This window comes from Corapipo altera, unplaced genomic scaffold (genome assembly GCF_003945725.1).
Source record: "Corapipo altera isolate COAL_440 unplaced genomic scaffold, ASM394572v1 2b, whole genome shotgun sequence".
Lineage (NCBI taxonomy): Eukaryota > Metazoa > Chordata > Aves > Passeriformes > Pipridae > Corapipo > Corapipo altera.
The window spans coordinates 185,826-202,414 of NW_020884874.1; the positions used below are offsets into that span (position 1 = coordinate 185,826).

General features: G+C 45.8%; 1 protein-coding gene across 6 annotated transcripts in view; it reads right to left on the minus strand.

Annotated features, from left to right (window-relative positions):
* Positions 1 to 15,580, minus strand: part of BACH2 (BTB domain and CNC homolog 2) — a 188,820-nt gene extending 173,240 nt beyond the window's left edge. For all 6 annotated transcript variants that reach the window (XM_027633581.1, XM_027633575.1, XM_027633589.1 and 3 more), the window contains exon 1: positions 15,041 to 15,580. The gene's annotated coding sequence lies outside the window, so the exon portion shown is untranslated. The remainder of the gene's footprint in view (positions 1 to 15,040) is intronic.
* Between the last annotated feature and the right edge of the window lie 1,009 nt (positions 15,581 to 16,589).

The window sequence follows — 16,589 nt, forward strand, 5'->3', positions numbered from 1 at the left end:
ACTCTTCATGTAATTTCTGATTTTTTTCCTCAGCTGCTTCTTGGCTTTGCACCATCTTCTCTCTCATTTTCTAATCCAATGACTCCAGCCTGGCAGCTGCACATAACATTTATGACTATTCCAACTCAACCTTCCTCATCTTGTCCCTTTTTGCAAACAGCCCCTAAATCACAGTGGGTAGTCTTTGCCTCGTGAGCAATTCAAGAGCCATTCCCACCAACTGCATCATCCAAGAGGTGTGAGTGTTCCATTGATGCAGGGACCATTCATCGCCCTACCAGCACTGAGTTGGGTTAAGTCCATAGGAGTTGCTGAGCTCCCAGGATAACCAGCAAGGTAGCACTGAGCAGCAGATCCTCTGGAGAAGGGCTGGAACCTTCTATTGAGCTGCTCCCAGAGGTCCTGCAGCACTCAAGGAGGGACATCTGGGAAACTTGATCTATACAAGGATTTTGGCAAGTGGACTGCACGGTTACAAAGACCATCAACCTCAAATCCAAAGCAAATAATATACAAAATACACCAACTTAGCAGTCTTTCTGCAGGAGATGAACTTAAGCCAAACTGTTATGAGACTTTCAGCACCTTTTCCCAAATTAAATCTATTTAATTGTGTATGACTTTGCTAATGATTCACATATCGCACTACATCTTTGTAGGACATTTGAAAAGGAGTAACTGCAGGGAAATCTAAACACGTATCAAGCCTTAACCCTTCCACAATGGTTGCATATCAACATTTTCTAAAGCGTCAAACACACAGCTGAGAACTACTGTTGGGTTCTTCAGTAACACTCTCATTTGACAAGGATATATGAGGTGGCACAAACATTGAAAGACTGCCATACACCTCTAATATCTCATAGCTCCATTTGACAGTTCAACTCGCTCAGGCTCCCCTGGAGTCCTGTCAACCAAACTGATGCCAAATATTCCAGGTACCTCCATGAGAAAAACACACTGATCTTAATAAAAAAGAGGAGTATGTAAACTGTATCCTGTTCCATGGCAGTACAGGACATGAACTGGGGGGGGGGGAAAAAAAAAAAAAAAAAAGACTCACAGGCACTAAAGCAGCACAATCTGCTAAGAAAGAAGGGTGTTACATCAATCAGATGAATGTACAAGCGTAAGTCTGCTCCTTTCCATTCCCACCTCTTCCTCAAGGCAGCACGTGCAATTTTATCCAGTGTAGCTTGCCGGGCTATAGCATTTCATCTGAAATGCAAGGGAATATGAGCCACATGCAATACATTCAACAAATATTCAAGGTAGTAAGCAGCACCTGAACAGTTAAGGAAAATTACAGGCCCTCAAGTAAAGATTTCAAAATTACAAGGAAACAAATCTGTACTTGCAAATGTTAACACCAAGCTTCGTGGGATATGGCTATAGAAGAAAGTCATCTCATCTACAGAGATAGAGTTTCCTCCCAAATTCCAGGTATTTAAGCTTTCTTTTTATTTTGTTTTAAGGCTCACCAACAGTTTGTATTACGTATTTAAAATTGAAAGGCTATGAAATTATTTAATCTCAAAAAGCAATCTTTGAAAGGTAAAATATGCATTCTCTTAGCTGACGAGTAACAATCAGGGAAAACTTTTTTTTTCTTTTAAAATGAAGTTATGTTTCTTAAAAATTATGGAAACTTTTAAGGGCAGAAAATGCCATGGAAAAAAAAAACAAAACAAAAGAAAAAAGAAGAAATGCAACATTGGATTATTTTAAACACTTCACATACCTAAAAAGGGCATATTAAACCACAACCTTAGTCATAAACCTACAGTAACAGCAAAGACGAAGTATCACAGGCGTGACCTGCAGCCGCCTGGCTGTCGGTGAGGCAGTGGGTTGGAGTGCACAGCACTACACACCAAAGGAAGTGGGTGTCATACCCCGCCTCAAGCATCTCCTACTCCACCCCCCACCCCCCGACCACCTGTATCAGCCTCAGAGGAAGCAGACATACTCCCACAGACTTTCCAGCTATGCTGCACCAGCCACAAAATACACATGCAGCCATCAGCACATGTGTGAAAATACATACATGGAGTACCAGCATCAGGTCTCTCTGTGATGATTAACCTAGTCTGCGGGTAAGCCAGGCTTACTTTTTCATTTTTTAATTTAAAAACCAACCAGAAAAGCAGCCCAAGGAGCAAGACAGACCCCCCTCCATTGCATTCGTGCCCTTTCCCTTTCTCCTCCGCACACACGCCTACCACTGACACCTACGCTGCGCTGGAAAAAGGCTGTAAGTGTGGCATTACCACTAGTGTGTCCTGGGTACTGGGACCTGTGGTTTTGAGATTAAACACCCAGCAAAGAAATTTCACCCTTTTGACCAGAATTTTCCATAAGCAATTGAACACAGATTAGGAAAACAGAGAAATGTCTAAATCTCTTCTCATGTTCAGATATGGCAGTATGATTGAGATCACTTCTCTGTGATAAGCTAAAATTCAGGCAAAAAGGGCACACACCAAGTGCCTGAGAGAAGATGCCTAGCCGTGGGATCATACTGCTGGGGACATCTGGAACTGGTGCCAGGGCAACAAGACCTGGTTTGGGGGCTCTCTTTGCAGGTGCCAGAAGGGCACCCTGCCTCCACCAGCTTCAAATATGCTGCTATAGGTGTCTTTTCATCAGTGATCAGCCTCTAAGGAAAATAAACAAATCATCATATGACTCCCCCTCCAAACACCCAGCCACCACAGAGAAAGAAGTTTTACCCCTGTAAAACCCAAATAAGGAGCAAAAGGAAAATATTCAGGGAAAGCAACTCAGTTTCCGAGGGTCCTCTGGAAACTCTTGGGGTTCTTTGCATATTCTGCAACGATGATTTTCTCTCTTTGAGCCATTTCAGCTTTGCCAATATGCTGGAGGACAGACCCATGGGTGGGGAGGGAGTTAAAAATAAAAACAAACACTGAAAAGCTATTTGTAAACTGTTTCACCCCAGTGAACCCTTCAACTCGTGGTTTCTCTAACCGACTGCACAGCACACCTGCAGAGCGAGTCGGGGCAGGAGACACCCCTCTATAAATACCCGGGAGAACCCTCGCCTGGCTGCACCTCCTTGGGCATGTTTCTGTGCATGAGGATGGCACTAGGGTGCCCATCTTCCTGGGAATATCCTAAACTTTATACTGAGGTGACAAATATGATTTCAGCTTTGCAACAGTCAACACTGCCCTTATCTGGGTTTCAACACCTACAAGGTCTCTGGCGCCTGGTCATCTCTCCTTCACCCTACTGTCTCTAGCCAGCCACACAAAGAAGCTGTGCCAGGGTTTTAGACAAAGTACAGATGTAAATCCTGCAGCCTCCTCTGCCCTGTCCAGGTGACCTGCAACCTGAAGTGCCAAACCTGGCACTTAACCAACCCCCCAAACACTGCACAGCCCCATGAAAGTCAGGTGCCCATCTCCCCAGATGTCAATTCAGCGCTCCAGGTCTGTTGCCTGGAATTGACCTATGGACATCTGGAGCAAAAGGCTGGAAGCAAAGGCATTCTTTGCAGCGCTGGTTTACTCACAGTCCAACAAAACAGCACCAGTTCTCACCTCTGGGTGGAATACTTCTTTAAATAAACAAAAATTAAGTAAAAAACCAAAACACCAAAACCCAAACCATCTTCAGGCGGTGAATCAGCCATCTCTTGAGTCACGCATGCACAGTGTGCACTGAACCCAACTGATAGCTGCACCACCAACCTCAGCCTTTGCTCTTCTCTGCCTGCCCACCTCCTCCACCCCCACCCCTCAAATCCCACAACCAGCAAGGAGACAACCTTCTTTGTAATGCTCTGAAGGTTTAAATCAGAAACCCGAAAGCAATGCTGGTGTGGGCACAGACATCCTATGTGTGGTGGGGGAGTGCATTAACTAACACTGCTGATACTGGAAATGTGCAGATAACCAGCATGGGCAAATTCCAAAGGCTGGTGTTCAAATAAGCATCCCCATTGCGGCTGTTTGTCCAATGCTTAACCAAACTATCCAAACTTGTTGATGTGCAAAGTAAGACTGCGAAGACAAACCTTTCAGAAGACATAATTCTTCTCACTGGCACATGGCTACCAGGACATTTTGGGTATTCACAGAGAATGGAATTGGATTCTAGGAATCCAGTCTGGGAAAACAGATGTTCCTGTACCTTTTCCTCAAGACCAAATAACGTTTTTTCTTATTCAGACAAAAGCAGAGCATGACAGAACTCTGCTATGGCCCCGTCATGCTGCAGCAGGAAGGTGCCACAGGCTGCCTACAGACCCCACAACTAAAGGCTATTCCTTCCCCTCCGCCAGCTTTTGCATTGCCTGTTTACAGAACCGTGGCACGAGGGACATCCTAAAACCACCTGCACTACAGGACAATCATACACAGAGAGGACAACTTCACTGCAAGAAATGGACTGAAGTTGCATGGGAGGCCAACAGGCACCTGCGGAAGGAACAAGGAAAAGCATGGGACCAAGCAAGCCACGTTTGGCATTCATGTTTACCACCATCACCTCGCCCTATCCCCACATATGCACATACTCCCCACAGCACTCAAGCCTCTTCTGCACTTTGAATTCCTTTGCTGCTGAGTGCGGTAGTCAGCACTTTCATGTTATTTTAGAGCAGACTGTAAAGACCTTGGTCCTATAAAGTTCTCCTGTGACACTACTGACCTTGCTACTCTTTACACTACTCCAGTTTCCATAAGGAAGAAAAAAGTAACTAAAAAATTCTCAAGTGACTCAAACAAGTACTGTGTTCATCTTCAGAAATAATGGGCATCACCTTGAGATCAAAATATCTACCCCATTGCTATAGAAAGACTTTATAGCTTCAAGTTCTACATAGATAACACTTCAACAGCACAATAATTTTTTTCCCACCAAAACTAATCATGAAAGGCACCAGAAGTATCTGCGGCAGGCAGCTAATACCAATTATTACTTTCCTTGAAAACTATTTTCACTAAATTAGTCTTGATAGCATCACAATTTGTTGAGAAATTAGCTTGTCATGGCAGTCTGGGGAGGGAAGGAGGGAAGTAAGGAGGCAATATTTACCCCTTGAAAGCAGGAGTTGCGAAGAAAAACATGAAGTATCACAACTGATTAAGAAACATGCTGATTGCTGTACAACAGAACTTCTGCACTGCATTTGTAACCTTGTATTTTGCTTTAATAACTGGGACTAGACAAAACAACTGGACTGTAGTTGTACCACACTGCATGCCAGACCTTACTTGCTTTGATCTTATGGAATGGTAAAAATTTTTAGGAGAAAGTTTGCAGATGATTTGAATGATGCTCACAGCTTTTTCAGCTTGGAATTTGCTGGTTGGTACATAAGCATTACTCACTTTCTGAACAAAGTGGAAAGTTAACACAAATTGGCAGATGACTAACTGTCCAAGAAAGAGATTACTGAATGAATCACTGACTCTACTTTTAGTCTAATAAGACAAATGAAGAGGACCAAGAAGGGGAAAAAGACAAACAAAAAAATTTCCTTGCAGAGTGCTTAAATTTGCATTGCCCATGATTTTCCAGCCACGACAAACTACGTATACATTTTATAATTTACCACAAGTTTTATATTGGGGTTAGCTTACGCCTCATGATTACTTCACACCATCACTTAATTTGGATTTCTGTAAGAAGAACTCTGCTCCACACTTTCCCTTGGTACACATTTAATAAGTTACAGGAATAAATGAAGGGATTGGAAATTAAGTTAAATTGCCATGTTTGCAGGGTACAGGTTCCACACGAAGAAATACCTCAGGCACAGCAGACACCTGAAGCTGATCTGAAGCAGAATTTAGGTTTGCCAGCTCAGGAAGACCTAACCAAAAGCCTGCAGACACTTCCATTTTTGCTAGTCAGGTTCTGGTGAAAAGCTTGTCTAATATGCATGACTAGCACTCAGCTTTACTGAAAATCACCCCTAGTGCTGCTCAGGCACACAGGAAAATGGCAGCAGTACCATCCCTCTCCCAAACAACAGCCATTCAGCTCCAGCACCCACGTGGGGTGATGCTATGCATAGCAACTCCAGGGGATTTGAGTTTGCCCCTCAGCAACCTGCACCCCCACTGCTCCCCCTGTCTTTCCTGCTTTAGCCTTGCTGCTCCTTAGACCTGTGGTCTTACTCATCAAATTGCCTAGGAAAATTAGCCAGGGTTAAGAAAATGGTAAATTGACAGGTACTAGGTTGGAAAGCTGAATCAGCTCAGCAAAGAACAACAAGCACACGGCCAAGCAAGACCTCCTGTTCTCACCAAGTGGTACAAGCTGTTACCACCTCCTAACTTGACCCACTTGTTATGAAGGGTGAAGTTAGACTCCCTCCCTCACTTGAGTAAACTGAAGTCACTCGGGTCATCTGCTGAACCTGTTACTCAACATTGCTTGCCATCATCCCCGTAGTGATAAAAGGTTGCAAGAAGACTTGAGGGTCTAAGATTGCAGCCACATGGTTCAAAAAACTCTCCACGGTCACCAGGTCTGCTCATTGCCTCAGATATAACAGGTTTAAAATTCACAAGAGCTCATCACATCTGGGAGATTGGTGACACAACCAGGTTGCATCAGGCCAGGAGAAGCCAGAATCAGGTGGGAATTAGAACAGTTATAGAATCATACAATGGTTTGGGTTGGAAGGACTTTCAAGATCATCTAGTTCCAACCTCCCTGCCACAGCAGAGACACCTTCCATGTTGTTTAAAGAACCATCCAACTTGGCCTTGAACACTTTCAGGGACGGGGCATCCACAGCTTCTCTGGGCAACCTGTTCAGTGTCTCATCACCCTCACAGTAAACAACTTCTCCCTAATACATAATCTAAACCTACCCTCTTTCAAAATTATTATTTGAATATTTGGAGAAGATAGTACTTTTGCATTTTATTAACATCAAAGAGGCATTTGATTGAGTTCTGCTTTCCTCTAACTTCTTTTCAGTTGTTTGTTGCAGACATAAGACATCCCAAACCTCTCATGCCCCTGGAAGCAAGCTCCTACTGCCAAGCTACAGGTTAGGCTGGGCACAGGCTGCTAATGGTTTCCTGCGGAGCTGCCACATTACTAAAGCAAGAGAAGAGCGACCTTCAGAAGAGGCATGATGCTGTGATGGTCAGTGTGCTTTGGGGATCATATGTCCCTGGGTCAGCTCCAGGTCTTTTAACAAGTTTTGATTTAATTTGACCCATTACCCAGGTCCTTGACAGACTCTACAGTAAACTTAACATGCACAAAACTAACCCTACACATACAGTGAAAAATTTCCTGCCAATTTAGCTCTCAGTGGTGGCCCACTGTGGGGTGAGACAGGTGCCAGGGCAAGCAAAGGCAAGGAGAGGAGATGCTGAGCAGAATCACAGCCTCAAAATTCAGTATCCACAGTCAGCAGCCCTTTGCAGGTCCAGCCTTCAATGATTTTAGACACAAATCCCGTTTCTGAGTCAGCAGAGCTCAAACCACGGACGAGATTTAGACACATTATTCCTCTGCTGTGATCCAACAACCCTCATGACACTTCTGATGGCAAGATTTTCTGAAGACAAGGTGAAATCAGAGCACTGAACATATATCCTCCTGAACTCTGAATGACCACTGACACCTTATTTTGCAGACCTTACCAATTATTCTTCTGTAAACTTCATTAAGAACTGTCCATAAATAAATCCGTTAAGTTGGAAATTGGCCTTTTCCACTACACCGATCTGAAAATAGTAAAATCTGTCTTATTGTTGCCATGTAACAAACAACTGAATTTTCACATTTTTCAAAGTTTTATTTCCACAGGCTTTTGCGCCTCTATTTTTAGGGCGTCTCTCCCAGTAAGAGGCTACAACACAAAGATTCTCCATCCCAGTCTGGTTACACAAGAAACTGACTAACACACTCCAGGCATTTCAGCACAACAGAAATTAACTACATAAATATATTTAAATATTTAGTGGTAAATGATGCCCCCTGACAATGAGGGAGTTGGGATAGGTCCAGATATTCTGAGGATCTGTCCCAGAATGGCTTTGGTAAAAAGCACACTCTGCTTTTAAAATAGAATAAGAAGAGTCAAAGAATCATCCCATCCTTATAAGGAATAACTTACTAGTATAAATATTGCAGCAACAGAGAAAATAAACATGGAGGTTTCATAAATGTTGGAATTTTCACTCTATGAGGGTGAAAATTTATACTCATTTATACTCTTTAAATCTTATATCACAGGCAACTTGAAAACATATAACAACACTAAATATTAACACAGTAGATCAGGAGACACTGATTGGACTACCGCTAAAAGTACAATACCTTGAATAAAAGAATTAAAATCTGATATACTATAACTGCATGAAGCGCATGCTCTGCTTACATGAACACAAGATAACCTTGCATTCTACAAGGCGCAGTTTTAAACAAAAAGCAGTATGTTCTAAGGGTTGCTTTACTGCATTGAACATAAGGCAGAATCTGTACAAAAATATTTCATCCTCATAGGTAAACAGCTAAAAGGATTTGAAAACTATTACCTTTCAAAAGGGAGAGAGACAGAGAAATAGAAGAATTTAATAGATCACTTTCTGATTTGCCCTTTTTTCAGTATCACTTTCAGTACTGGAAGGCATTTCCTTCCAGGCAGCGACAGACACATCTTACAGTTGTCATTTATTCTTCAACTCCTATTTTCTGCTTACTTTCCTCTCCAGATCCTCTGATCCCAGCTCAAACAGCAATACAGGTCACTTGGCAGTCTTACTGTCCCCTTCTTTACCAGACTGGAAAAGAGATGGAGAACAGCAGCTCGGCAAGATGAGGTAGTGTGTCAAGTCTTCCCCCACTTGACACAAATAGATTATATTTTCCAGATGCGCATCTCTGACACGGAGGCTAAGGATTGGCAATACTCCACATTGAAATGCAAAACACTGAGGAGGAGACAGGAGACGGGAAGATTTTAGCACTGTAAGCAGTGGTACAAGTGCAGGTTTCCTTTGGAGGGCATAAGATCTTTCACTGTTGCAAAGAAAATCACTAAATCTTCCATAAGTCTAAAAAAAAAATTCCCAAAGTAATATTTTCCAACCTTTCACTAAGAGTAGGGGCCAAAACCACATGTTTTAAAGGTCTTTCACAGTTTTATTATTAGAAGTAGAAACCCTACTGATACTGATGAGTCATTTGTATTGGCGGAAACCAAGAACACCCATTTTCTTCATGTGTTACAAAGCTCGCAGTGTGGTTTTCTATTTATTACTGGTCAAAGTAGTTGACTAAAAACAAAACAAGTGACAAGAACTCACCTTGTAATTAAATCCTCTTCTATACCAGCTGATTTTGTTTATCACACTTTCAAAGATCGCTTATTTTTCATCCCATTCCACAAGAAAAATATACAAAAGACAACTATGAATCTAAACTCTGTGACAGTAAATCCAGAACTGCAGATGGCTAATTCACTCCACTTCTGCAAAGGCTTTTGTGATCAAATAAGAAAGGAGGGAAGAGAAAAAAACAAACAAACCCACAACAAGAAGATCAGTTAAAAATCATCAGTCAGCAGAAGTTATAGTTTTAGGATCCTTATGAGTAATCAGAACAGAGTCTGTAAATAAAGAAGCAGTTGTACAGCAGCGTGAGCAGATGAAGGAATCCTTTCACGCTAGCAGCCAGTGATATTGCCACACAGGAGACAATAAACAGACTAAGAAATAGTAAAATTCTGAAAATTAAGAATAGCTAAACCCAGGTTTTCAAAGTTTAATCAGAACTCCTTGCTGGCTTTAAAAAAGATTTCTATCAAAAAACGGGGTGGAGGGTAGGAGACTCTACAGCTTGTATTTGGAAAAGGTAAATACAGCTCATAGGCTAGACTTGCCATATCCAAATTTGGAACAATACTCCAGGGGATTTTTTTGATAACATCCCATTCACCAAAAAAACAAACAAACAAACCAACCACAAAAAAAAAAAAAAACAAACACAAAAAAACCCCAAACAAAAGAAAACCCCCAAAAAACAAACGAAAAATAAACCCCAGAGGTTTAGTCTGCTGAACATCCATAGCATCTAGATGCGCTTCGAACACAACCCTATCCACCTAGAGGAATAGCAGCCTAGCAAAATGACAGTGTATTTTGATGTTACTGGGGAAGAAAACCACAGCAAAGCAGTGACCGAAGAACTGAAAATAACCTTTGAACAGCGGCTCGGCACTGACGGTCTCTCCGCCCGCGCCTCCTATTGTGGATAGTTTATAGCCAGGGTAGCTCCAAGCTGCACCAGACACGTGAGTCAGCAAGAGCAGCTCATAGGAAACTGCTGACATGTTCAATTGCTCTCACATACACCGAACACACCTACCCACACTAAATAAAAAACAGGCTACATGCAAATCGGGGTGAAGGAACACCTCCACACCTACAGTTCCTGTTTTCCTAGTTCAGGTTTAAATTTTAAAGCAATCCCCAATTAAAAAAAAAAAAAAAAAAAAAGAAAAAAACAAAACCACAACTCAGTGGATGTCAGCTATAGTAAGTACCTGAGATTAAGTCTATTTTATTTGTTTATTTAAGCTGCTTTTCCTCTTTTCAAAAAACGAAATTGCTGCTCCACAGCCCAGAAGCCCTGTGTGGTGACAGGCAGCAAACAGTTCCTGTTTTTCTTGGCGGGGAGACTCCTTTTGAACCTGTGCGCCAAAACCCATCTACCCATCACAGCCCGGCTGAGTGTTTTCAAAGCACAGGAGCAAAACAAAACAAAAAAAGCTTCGGGCTTCTATTTCAACTCCTACTACAGATAAACTGGAAATTCCCATATTTTTCGATCCTAATAGCTTTTTAGCTTTACCATATCAACATCCTCAGTTGATACCACAGCAGAGAAAGCTGTATGCAAATTATAGGTGTTAGGAATAAATCTGAGAGAATCTGACCCTTTCAGGTCACCTTTCAAATTAAAAAGAAGAAAAAGGCATAGCTCAGCTCCCCATGCCTCTTGCCCCTGCAGCCACCACCACCTTCTCCTCTGTTTCCTTTGAGGCACTGATTCTGGAGTGTCCCAGCTGCCTCTGGGGGCAGGTTCACCTCAGCAGGTGTAAACAGCAAAGGGGGGAAGGCTGAGGGGTTATGCACAGAGGGGTTGCATACCTGGCAGCCCCCTCACCCACGCAGGAGCTGCAGTTCAGCCCCCACTGCAGTAGGGGCTTTTACAGACTACCTTTTTCAAGCCAAACAGGGATACATCTATTGATCTGCTGAGATGCCAGTGCAGTGCAGCTGCTGTTCTTCAGGTTGTTGCTGTGGCTCCTTCTGCATGAAGATCAATACAATCAAGCAGAGGAGTCTTGTGAGCCCGATTTTTGACAGATCAAAGTCTTCTTTGTACAGTTTCTGCCATACATGTAAACTTTTAGTATAGGGGTTTTCCCGAACTTATTCCCTCATTCCTTTTTATTTACCTGTTCTGAACCTGTGGTTGTTGTTTGATCGTTAGTTCTAGTAACTCAGGAGCTGCGAGCCCATCACTGGCCATTGAGGCATTTGTATACATTCCCTGCTTCTATGCTTTAGAATTGTAATTCATAGTCCATGCTCTTTTCAATCCACTACAAAGATGGTTCTGCCTATCTAAAAAGCAAGGTGAGCGTTGCAACTCAGCTGGCTATATTCACACATTTTAAATCTTCTTGATGCAAGCTACAAATGAATGTGTAATGTTCAGACAGCTGTCAAGGTTAGTATCTTTTGGCTGAATTTAAAGGGATGACGATTTTTTGTAAAAACCTAAACGAGTAGTTTGAACACTGTTCTGGGAAACCCGAGAGAGTTACTCGGAGTATAACTCTACTGCCTGTTCATCCACTACAATAAAATCATTTAGGCACCAACTGAAATATCAGTAAAGAACTGCAATATCAGAACAACACTCTTACACATTCTCTTACAGCATCTACAGCCAGAAGGAACACTAAAAGCAGGAGGACTAACTTGGACTTGAGGAAAATGCAAAGTTTAAATCTGAATTTTCTTCATCACAGCAACAGAATGATTGGTATACTTCCCCTAACAGTTCAACTCAGAAACCATTAATATACAACCATCACATACAAAATGAGTTGAGCTGGAAACTGAGACACAGAGGTGAAAGACTTAAGCATGCATGCCTTCAAATCTAAGTCAGATCTTCTCAACACTACAGGTATGTTCTTAGTGTAAACTAAGAAGCCATTCAGAGAGCATTCCTTTAGGTGGAAAGGCACATACATTTTGATTTGAATATATAAACCATGTTCATACCACCTAAATTAAAACTACAAGAGACTCTGTTCACATCACACAATAAATGTTATTCAATTTCACCAAACATTTATTACATAAAAATGTCATTAGTACCAAAATGATTACTTTGCATATAGTCATGTTATACACCTCATTTTTCAGCTTAGTGCCATAAACGTTTCTTAGCTACACTCTAAGAGGTCTCCTCCTTATCTGTGCATATGTGAAGTCTTATCCAAAAAGAATGTCACAGGCACACAATGAGAAAATATCTATTTCTATTCGTCTTTAAAAAAAGGCTGAATTTTTCATTACATCTTTTTTTAAGAGAGAACCTTGAAGAAAATAAGTAATTGGCAATCATACTGCAGCCTCATTAAGAAAAATAGCTATTGCACTTCAGAACAGAAAATCAAGCAATGAAAGTTTTGAAATAAGCAAAGGCAAGCAACTTCTGTCACATATTCACACTACACATCATCTACACAGGATTTTATTTTTGGCTCTCTTTGTCATTTATTATGCACATGCAGAAAGAGATATGTAAGATTAATATATAGAGATTTTATTATTTCAGTGAGTATCTGAAGCCTTTTACAATGTCAAAGATTTACCAAAATCTCCTCATATTAGGAGCATTACATCAATGGCTATCTATTGTGATTTGAACAGTTATCCTCAGCTAGTAACTCAGGTTTTATCCGTAACTTTCCTTGCTGCCTAGCACAGAAGAGTGAACAGTCAATGTTTTCTTGCTGTAAAGAAGGTAAGTGGGATGCCTTCCTCCCCTTCATTAGTAGCACATTCTGCCAGCGTGCACATTATCACCAACAGATGTTCCAGATGTGCCTCTGAGTCAGAGAAGGACTAGGAATACCTGTCCTAGCACTGTTGCTCAGCATGAGATACCCGGGTATAAACAATTGCTGTTGATTATCAACTTGGGATCTGTCAGCATATGCATTAGTCATGTATTTGCTGTGCGCATCTTCCCCATCCACTGTTCACAGTGCTAAAAGTTTTAAAAAGAATTAGTTGTTTAACCACAAGTCACACACCAGACTTGCCCAGAGTTGCCCAGAAATGCACACTCTGCTTCTGTAGAGCATTTCGGCAAAAGATCATTAAATATCTTGACAACCACCCTATTTCCAAAATCAGTAGTGACCTTTCTTGCCCACTTGACAGCTCACTGTACAGGCGTACATCTGTTTGCATGGCTCGTTCAGTGTTAGAGAGGAAAGCAACAAGAAAACTAGACCTATGATCCTGATTTTTCAGTTCTCTGCTTTTCCAGTTAGTCACGGCTTCCTTCCATTCCTTGCAGAACACCCTCAGAACAGCCTTTGAAGCTAGAGGGTCAAATGTGAAAAACGTTGCTAAAAGTACAGATTCAGGTACACCACAGGGAAGTACAACACCGATCCATTCTGCCACACAGCTGCCCAGATCTGAGTGACAGGGGGCAGACGGGTGGATACAAAAGGCAACACAGACTTTTAAAAGCGCAAGCCCACATCTACAGTGGAATTTTATTTCTATTTGTCAGATGTAAGGCTCCTAGAACAGCGGTTTAAAGCTGTTGTCTACAGGGCTGTTGTAGCAACAGTGTAACACACCACCTTATCATTTTAGTCTATCCATCTCATCAAACGCAATTATCTCAAATTTCAGTATTTACATACCTGAAAAAGTCAATTTACCCAAGCATCACCACCCTCCTCAAACTACAGAGCATTCCACCAGCTACGGCAGAATCTCAGACAATTCCCAGCTCATAAAAATTCCGACTTGTTTCCAGCTCGAGTCTCAGAACACAAAATTAAAATATGCACAAGTTTAGCGACAGTTCCAAAGTCTCCGAAAACAGGCTTTCATCAGGAAAACCCTGACATGGCTTCAACTAGAGCAAACAGCAACGCTGTAATTTCCCAATCTTTCCAACATCCTAAGGAGTATTTCTAATCAGATGTCGCCCCTGTCTCACGTTTATTATTAAAGACTGAAACCCAGGGTTTACTCCGGAGTCTCCGGGGCTTCACTAACAAGGGCACAATGATCTCACGGCAACTGAAGCGATTTAAGCAAGACACCCGCTGCACGACCAAAATAGCCCGCTCCACAAAAGGAGAGGCACGATTTCACACTCAGCTTCCTCCGTGACAGCCAGCGTCTCCGCGGCGCGCTGCCCTGCGCGCACGCCGCGCCTTCGCCATCCCAGGAACTGTTACCGGAGTTCGCATCCCTCTCCGGACCTACGGGAACGTGGGGGAGCGGGGGGCTCGGCGGGTACGGCGCCCGTGCGAGCGGCTGCAGGTGGTCGGGCGGCGGGGCCGGGGGCAGGCGGCGGGGGAGCCCCGGGCGGAGGGGCTGCCCCGGCCTCCGGCCGTGCGGAGCGGAGCGCGGCGCGGGGGAGCGCGCACGGGCTCACGCACCAGAACCGGGGCGCCCGCCGCGCACTCCCCGTTACGCAACGCGCGTATTTCCCACTTTAAGGAATAAGCACTTAAGCGCGCGGCTGCACAGCCCGCGCAGCTCCAGAGGCGGGGGTGCAGCCCCCCGCCTGACCCCGCGCAACAGCTGCTGCGCCTGGGAGGAGGAGGAGGACAAGGAGGAGGAGGAGGGGGGGGGGGGGGGGAAACCCCCCCCCCCCCCCCCCCCCCCCCCCCCCCCCCCCCCAACCTTGCCCCCCCCCCCCCCCCTTCCCTTTCCCCTTCCCCAGCGGGGCTGCCGAGCCGCGGAACAGGCGCACTCACCTCGCCTCCGCGCAACTTTCGGGGGTCGCCCCTGTCGCTGCAGCCTGGGGGGAAGGTGGAGGGGAGGCGGTGGGGCAGGGTGGAGTGGGCCCGGGGCGGGGCGGTGGGGGGACTGTTACGGCTGAGGAGGTTTGGGGAAAGGGGGGGGGGTTGCTCTTGTTCTTGCTGCTGCTGTTGTTTCGGAAATTCTTATTAGTATCTCTCTGCGGTCAGAAACCTGCACCCTCCCCCCCCCCAAATGAAAAAAAAAAACCCCGACCCAGACGATCATCACATGGCGATTGCTTTGAACCAGCTGTTTCCAGAGCCAAAGTCTTGCGGAGAAAAATAAAGGGGGAAGGGAGGGAAGGAGGGGAGGGCTGGCAGGGGGGCCGGAGGAGGAGAGAAAGCCGCAGCGGAGGGAGGGCGGGTGGAGGGAGGGACGCGGGGGGGAGGGGGAGCGGCACCGCAGCGGGCTGTGTCGCTGCCGGAGCGGCACCCCGGGCCGGCGGCGGTGGCAGCCCGGCCAGCGGAGGCGGAGGAAAGAAGGCGGCGCTGCTGTGCTGCTGCTGCCGCGGCCGCTGCTGCGCTGCCCGGCTCTGCCGCCCTCCTGCCCGCCGCCGCCGCCTCCCGCGCCCCGGCCCAGCGCCGCCCCCGCCCCTCAATCGCTACATTGTTGACATTCGCAGGCTGACGTCACCTCCCCGCCCCGCCGTGCGCTCCATTCACAACAACGCTACGCCAGGGGCGCAGCACCCGCCGCCGCGCCTACGCCCGCCGCGGGCCCTGCGCACGGAGAGTGGCGTAAGGCCGCTCCGAGAATAGCGGCCGCGCCGGCGGCGCTACGCCCGCCCCGCCCCTCCGCCAGCGGGCTGCGCATGCGCAGAGCCGGTTCACTCTCTCCCTCCCGCGGGAGCGGCGGGGGGGAAAAGGGGTGTGCGTGCGTGCGCGCGTGCCGGCGGACCCCGCGCCGGGGCTCGCGCCGGCGGCCGCGGGGGGCTCTGGGAGCCGTAGTCCGCGGCGAGGGGCCGCCATGGCGGCGGGGGCGGCCCAGGGGTGTCCCGCCGCGGTGGCCGACGCGGCGGCGAGGTGTGCGCAGAGCGCGGAGGGCAGGGCACAGAACACCCATCCCGGTCATTCCCGGCCGCCAGCGGGGCCGCCTCAGTGTTGATGCCGACGATATTTTACGCGCTCCGCCCTCGCGGAGAAACCTCATCCTACTCGTAGTGCGGACCGCAGGCGTCCAGCAGTCATGAGTCAGCCGTGCCGGGCATCGCACGGAGAGAGAAACGCTGCCGGGACTGACAACAAAAACAAAACCCCGTCAAGTGCTTCCAGCGCGGGAGCGCTGGTTGTTCTTCGCCCCCTCCCGGGGGGTGTGTGCCTCTGTGTGTGTGTGTTTAAAGCGCCCGGCTTGGAGCCCCATTCCCACCCCGAGGCTTGGCGCCATAGCTCCTTCTGCCAAGTGGAAAGCTGCGATTCCTGCAAATTATCCCGGTGCCGGCAGCCAGTGCTTCTGAGCGAGACCCCAAAATGTCACTGGACATGAAATGCAGTCGGGAGAACCGGC